This window comes from Mya arenaria, chromosome 1 (genome assembly GCF_026914265.1).
Source record: "Mya arenaria isolate MELC-2E11 chromosome 1, ASM2691426v1".
Taxonomy (NCBI): Eukaryota; Metazoa; Mollusca; class Bivalvia; order Myida; family Myidae; genus Mya; species Mya arenaria.
This window is the reverse complement of record NC_069122.1, coordinates 4,048,143-4,056,398: the sequence shown is the minus strand read 5'-3', so window position 1 is coordinate 4,056,398 and position 8,256 is coordinate 4,048,143.

The following is an 8,256-nucleotide window of genomic DNA, read 5'->3' as shown; positions in this document are numbered from 1 at the left end:
TAAGTTGTAATACCAAACGTCAATTCAAGAATTAATTTGCCCCCATTTGTCTGTTACTTCTGATTTCGAACTTTTAGCATTATCAACTCATTTGAACAATTAGATGCCATCATAACATATGGTACGTCAGACGTTTAGAATTGTTATGACTGTAAGGCATCATTAAAACATCATGGGGAATTAAGGAACATACCATCAAACACATTGCAGAGAATGGGTTTGTCTGAAATTATGTATAGTAAATACCTCATTAAATATTTATCTAAGCATGATACAAATTTGATAACTTTATCCCAATCAATGACTCATCAAAATTCCCCATGATTACATATCTTTCATTTCCCACAAGTTCTTGCCATGCTATATATTTCATTCGAAAATAAACACAGTGTACATGTATTTTATTATTAGTAGGTATCATTTGATGCCATATCGTTTTGTGTTTGTTAGCCATTAATCCTTGTGACTTTACTACATGTTTGGCCTTTGGGTTTGTCTTTCTAGTTTCCATTATTTATCAATACTTCATGTCAACAAGTGTTGGACAAACGAGATCCGTAACAAAACGTAACCTTTATACTGAACATTAAAAACCTATGGTGTTATAGTAATGTAAAACTATTTGTTTGTATGTATATCCAAATGATTCAAATATTCTCTTAACCTGTTTACATTTTGTAACCCTCCAAAAATGAATTTTTCGCAATAACAAAATGCAACAAAACCGAAAGTTACCTCAAGTATAATGTAAATTTAGCGCGCACAACGTCATTACGGAATTTGCATCAGACGTGACAATTCATTATGCCCTGTCAGGTGCATGGCTGTGTACAAAACAAATATGACTTTCATTAAACCCACAAAAACATTAAAACAACCAATGACATAGTCCAATTACAATTCAGAAAGTTTTGATAGAAGTACAAGTAAAAGATGGCCGACAACAGACGCTCATTGTCTTAAACTAGAATCTTTATATTCTAGTTATAGTATTTACAACCTCTTAAATGTTAAACATGACGGCAAAATAGAATTTATATTGTGTTTTATTGTAATTTAATTGAACTAAACAGAACAATTTTCCAGGAACTGTATTCATGTATGCTGCTGCTAATATATCTCCAAAACTTTTCCCCTTGATCGTGTTAAGATAATCCATAAGATGTTTGGCACGCATCTTAGGATATAAATTTCATGACGTGTACACAAAATATGTGTGAAATGATCCATCCCTGTGGGCAGGATCTGCCGCTTATGTCAAGTTAAATATTAGCATAGCACTCAGCCTCTCTGTACGCCAAGAGCTAAGGCTCATTCGTATTGCCAATATCATATTAACTATCATATAAACATAAAATTATGTTCCCTGTATAGACTAAGTAGACTCTTGGCATTGTTATTATACTTTGCTCTATTTGCGTGTCTGCTAAAGATATGTTTTTTGAGTTTTGATTTACCATTCAGATTGTCGTATTTCCGCACTCAACAGATTATCATCAAAGAAACCTGGGTGTTTAATCATCCCCAAGCATATTGGAAGCGACTGCATGTTCAGTAAAACATAAATTAAACATGCACTTAATTGCATGAATCAAAAATGAATTGTTTGTTCTGACTGTGTTTGGGCGACAATATTAGGTAGGAAGCTGTGATAACGAAGCTGCAAATACAGTTTACGTATTACTAAACACAATATCCGTATAACTGATGTTTTATTAACTGTAATGTTATATGGCTTTCGGTGTCAAGAATGTTAACCAATTATCATAAATCTTCAAAGTTCGTACATGCATATATTTTTAACTTGTTTGTGCTTGCATAAGTATACTAAATTCATTTTGTCTATTTATAGGTACAAGAAGTTGCATCTCCCTAGCACTCAGTGTGGCCCTTGCAATTGCAAACATGATACTGATAGACGATAACGCCTCATACCGCTTCTGAACGACACAAGTGCATCCGTCATGATTAATGCCTCGGAAGCGAAAACGGCCTTGGAACACGCTTGAAATTTTCATATTTAGCACATGGCTAACAATCTGTGATGTTTCATCTAATTGGAATCTAATTGGTTATCATTATTATCAGTTTTAAGATATAAATGAAGCCAGACTCGTACTAATTTGCTTCTGGTCAATTAAGCAATTGTCAGTTTTATTTCAGGACTACATTTAGCCCCGTTCTCGTTGACAACATTGATAAAGTACACATGGATAGTAGAATTCGGTGAAACAACGTTAAATGCAAATGACCTGTTCGATCGAATATTTTTCATTACCACAATCAACACAATGAAGTACTTAAGTATACAGAAGAGTGTGTCAATCACCTTAAACATTTGAAAATCCTTATTTCATGTCCGGCAACCAGGTTGGGGAATAAGTTGACACCTGTCGTGGTCATAATAGGGCATGTGGTATTGTAATTTGAGTAATTGGAGATCTTTACATTGCTCTATTTCCATATATTGTCATTTAGAGTTATGATTGATCTTTCCAATTGTCGTGTTTGTTTAAGAGCACAAAAGTATATCATTTACATGAGATTGCGATCAAAACAAGAATATTGTCATGATGAATTAATTATATAGGCGCAAAATTTAGTCTGATGCAGAAAACAAATTCAACATTCAAAACTAGAGAAGTGTTGACCATGCACGAAGCAGTTAATTAAAAAAATATATAATGCCTTATTTTTCTTTATCTATATAGATCTGTTGCGTTGTTAAACACGAGAAGGCATACAAATTAAATAAAAAAAAACATTGTATCAACCTATATTGTGCACCATTTAACTTTAATAGCTATCAAAAACACAATGAGGTTTGGAAAAATATGTTTTGTATTTTATTTGGTTTTGTTTAGCATTTAATCTTATGAGTTGCAATTAACGATTGTACAATGATGTTAATAAGAATACAAAAAACATATCTCAACCACAAGAGCATAACGAATTCGAAACGAATTATTTGGACAATTATTTTGATGTGTCTGGCGGACCGGTTTTGGTCAATAACATGTGTTGTTCTATCGTTATTTATTCGCGCCGAAGAAATGTCGTGGGCAGGTCAATTTAAACCCGATTCCCCAAAGATCACTTCCCTTCATAATGAGATAAATACAGGGTCAAGTAATCGATGATGGTGATAGAAGTTCATTAAATACGCGCTACGACTACGTCAGAATACAACTCTGCAGTCGGATATGACACATGGTAATAATACTTGACGTCATATGGTTATGCAATCTGGTAATAAAATCAGGAATCCTGAATTAATGAGTGTTGGCATATTTATGTGGGGTCAGTGAACCGAAATCAAAAGCAGGTGTGTTTATCCAATAAATCGCTGTTTTCTAGGTATTTCATTGGATCATAAATCTTTAATCTTGAAGTGTTTTGGGGGCTTAAAAATGCTACTGTTGCAGATAGGAATCACCTGGAGAAAACCATCAACGTCATGTCAATATCAAAATGATAAGGAAGTAAATAGCAAGTACCTAAGTAAATATTGCAACAATGTCTATTAGGCAATACATATATAATACGTTTAGACGAATTGGGTCAATTTCTTATCGAACAGTAGTTGCTCTTGAAAGACTTCGTTCGATAATTGTGCTTAATATTAGAATGTGTCAAAACTTAATTGAAAATTTGAAGTTTCCGATTAGGATTAAAAGTGTATAATTCCGCAGAAAACATGAAACCTTTATCATCATGTTCTTACACGACGTTCTGTGGCGAATGAAATACCTTGTATGTTTCAAATACACGAACAGAGATTGGACGAATGTGATTCCTTTCTGAAAAAAAGATACATCACAACTAATTCATTAACTGTTCGATATTAACTCTTGTTCGATATCTACTCCGGTCCGACATCTACTCCTGTCCGATATATAATCATGTCCTACATTTACTCCTGTCCGATATCTACTCTTGACCAATATCTACTCCTGTCCAACGTCTACTCCTGTCCGATATCTACTCCTGTCAAACATCAACTCCTGTCAAACATCAACTCCTGTCCGATATGAACTCCTGTCCGACATTTACTCCTGTCTGACAAATACTTCCTTCTGTCCGATATCTACTCCTGTCCGATATATAATCATGTCCTACATTTACTCCTGTCCGATATCTACTCTTGACCAATATCTACTCCTGTCCAACGTCTACTCCTGTCCGATATCTACTCCTGTCAAACATCAACTCCTGTCAAACATCAACTCCTGTCCGATATGAACTCCTGTCCGACATTTACTCCTGTCTGACAAATACTTTCTTCTGTCCGATATCTACTCCTGCCCGACATATACTCCTGTCCGTCATCTACACCTGTCCAAGGGTTACTCCTGTCCGACATTTCCTCTTGTCTGTCATCTACACCTGTCCGATGGTTACTCCTGTCCAACATCAACTCCTGTTCGAAATCTACTCCTGTCTGTCATCTACACCTGTCCGATGGTTACTTCTGTCTGACATCTTCTCATGTCCGATATCTTCTCCTGTCTGATATCTACTCCTGTCCGATATCTACTCCTGTCCGACATCATCTCCTGTCGGATATCTACTCCTGTCCGATATCTATTTCTGTCCGATATCTACTCCTGTCCAACATTAACTCCTGTCCGATATCTACTCCTGTCCGATATCAACTCCTGTCAAACATCAACTCCTATCCGATATCTACTCCTGTCCGATGTCTGCTCCTGTCCGATATCTTCTCCTGTCCGACATTTACCGATGTCCAATATTTACCCCTGTCCAATATTTACTCCTGTCCGACATGTATTTCTGTCCCATATCCAGTCATGTCCGATATCCACTCATGTCCGACATCAAAACCTGTCCGATATTTTACTCCTGTCCGATATCTACTCCTGTCCAATATTAATTTCTGTCCGATATCTACTTTTGTCTTACACCTTCTTCTGTCCGACATCTACTCCTGTCCGACATCTACTCCTGTCAGACTTCTATTGCTGTCCGATATCTACTTCTGTACAACATCTACTGCTGTCCGACATCTTCTGTCTTACATGTTATGTCAATGATGTTAGCTTGATTTAAGATCAGCTTACGTTATGCTAATATTTCCATGCGAAATGAAATACAAGAAAGACCAAGTATAATATTTTTAATCTGATTTCACCTATCATGGGTGATATGAACCAGTCCTAAGATCAGCAATGACATTTTAAGTTATCAATAATGCATCACGATGATTTAACTTCATGCTAAATCGCAGCTTCAGTTTTGAAAAATACAATCAGGTGCATTGGCTGTTAAACGACCTAGCGATGTGAAGAATATTGCAGTTAACTCTTGAACTTCAATACAATAAACAAGAAAAAAGTTGATGCATAGCATCAAGTCGGCGCAATGAAATTAGAAGAAAAACGTGCATGCAGATAGCCAAAAATGGTTATTATTTCAATGACAATATTTTGTTTTATGTTGGGTGTACATTTGCTCGAAGGACATTATGGTTAATAATATTGTTACAATATTTTAAGCCCAGAATTAAAGATATTCTGTTTTTTCCCCAAGCTAATCCTCCGGTTAAAACTAAATTATAACAAAAATATTAGGGATGCAAACGAATATTTGAATATTCGAATATTCGATCGAACGTTTGTATTCGAATGTCAAAATCAGTATTCGAATATTCGAGAAAAAAAAAATAAATAAATGATAAACCTTTTTGCTACCACTGTCATGTTGTGTATAATTTTCGTTTCTCGTTTTTTTACAACGAATGTTCCCTAGTGTCGGAGGCGTATTTTTAAAATATACATACGTTTCTTCGGATGAAATAGAGTCAATGGTATCTAATACATTGATTTCAATAGCATGAAATTCACCTTTTATTTGAACCGGCATGTTAATTCCTTGCTTTATATTTTGTAAAAGTTTTTGTAACACATTTCACTCATTATAAGTGTATAGAACGGGGATAAAAACACTATACATCAAAGGGGAATTATCTGGAGTTTATTCCTTCGAATTACATTTTCAAAACAAACAATTAAGCTCAAGATTAATTTTTCCAAACTCGGCATTTTTGCTGTCACCAAGGGAGATTACTGCGTAGGAGGTTTACAAACATAAAGGATATTTTAATAGTACCGTGTAACCTTCATCTATTTGATATCAATCGGAACACCCCGGCCTATATCTTTCTCGGAGATGGCCGAGTTGTTATGATTGAGTTGGTATTTAAAATCAAAATTTTCAAAATGATAAGCAGGGCTGTTATAATTTAAGGTTTCATTATCAATTTAAGTGTTAAGTTTTATAAAACAAACGACACTTCATATTTTATCATGCAACGTGGAAACTATTGAAAGCATTGTTCTGCAATTTATGAACTAGTCCCTAAGTTGGAATATTTCTAAAGTAATATCAAATATAGTCGGCGCCCTCTGGGCGCCGACTAATAATAACAATAAGCAAAACATTTTGAGTTTATCTCACTACTACAACACCTGCCATAAAGCTAGTGATGTTTGTAAGGCGTAATCTGAAATTATAACCGTTAAAATATTTAACGAGATTTATACTGAAACTGTTTTAAACTTTCTCAAACTTACGGAATGGCTTTGTTGACTAAGCGTCGTGTAAGTAAATGACATAGCATACACAATTTGGAAGTTCATTGTGGACTAAGCGTATCTTACTTGTATGACATATAGTCCCCTCGCATTCAGAACGAAATCATTTCGTCGACTTACCGTCTTCAGGGAAAATGGCATAATATTCCTCTAAGATCAAAAACGAATTTAGTTTCTGGACTAATCTTCTTGTAAGTAGTCCACATATGACTAACTCCGTCGTATGCAAATGACGTAGATATCTGTAGGAGCAGAAAATACAACTTTGTGTTGACTTACTCCGTCAAAAGTATATGACATTTAGCTCCGTATGGGCTGAAAGGATAACTTCATGTTGACAAACTCCGTCGAAAGTATATGACATATAGCTCCGTAGTAGCAGAAAATATAACTTCGTGTTGAGTAACTCCGTCGAAAGCATATGACATATAGCTCCGAATTAGCAGAAAATATAACATTGTGTTGACTTACTCCGTCGAAAGTATATTACCAATAGCTCCGAATTAGCAGAAAATATAACATTGTGTTGACTAACTCCGTCGAAAGCATATGACATAATTATAGCTCCAAATTAGCAGAAAATATAACATTGTGTTGACTAACTCCGTCGGAAGTATATGACATATAGCTCCAAATTAGCAGAAAATATAACATTGTGTTGACTAACTCCGTCGAAAGTATATGACATATAGCTCCGTAGGGGCAAATAATTTTACCTTGTCTAGAATAACCCGTCGTAAATATATGACATATAGCTCTCATAAGAATATGACAAACAGTCTTCATTCCCGATTTATCAAGTTTTATGTATTCAATGCAAAATATGATAATCTGATCTCGCTCAGCCCGTTCATGTAAGCGTATGACAGTGCAACTATAGTGCAGTAAACAAAAGTCGTATTTGATGTAAAGAGTTAGTGTACATGCAAAACTTGTATTATATGTATAGCCATAAAAAAAAAACAAGAAACACGGAACAGCAGCACAAAACTCCACAAACAACACACTGCATATACACTATATAAAAACTAATTCTTTTTATCAAGGATTGTTAGTTACTGCCTTGGAATGATAACTTGCATCCCTAACGCTCACATGACAGTGTATTATTTCATTCCATGCGTATTGTGTCATGTATATAAATTCCGGACGCAACCCGATCATCTATGCCTGGAGATGTTACTCATTTAGAGAGGGATGAAAGCAGAATTTTTTGAAACATAAAACTACGACGTCAGTAATGGTTTTATCGCAATCCCATGACAATTGAGTATGTTTTCATTCCCGACAATTTGTTGGAAATGCGAGTATTGCTAAATCAGTATTATGTTTCATTTTTATTTTTATTTAAAAAAAATGTCTTCAACGCTTATTGGTTTATAGTTTATTACCATTTAGTGGAATAACGGCATTATTCGAGTATCATATTTATACAGTCAGTGTGTTACAGAAATAAGTATTAATATGATCTTAAAAAGAATCATTTATTACCTTATACTAGTGCACCAGTTAGTAATATATATTTGGATGCAATAAAGCATGCCAATGCAACACACTAAAGTCTTTAGTATTGTTCGCTCACTCCTCCCAGTCTTAATCATTATAGGAATGACGTCACCATTACGTCATATGTATTTCTGTT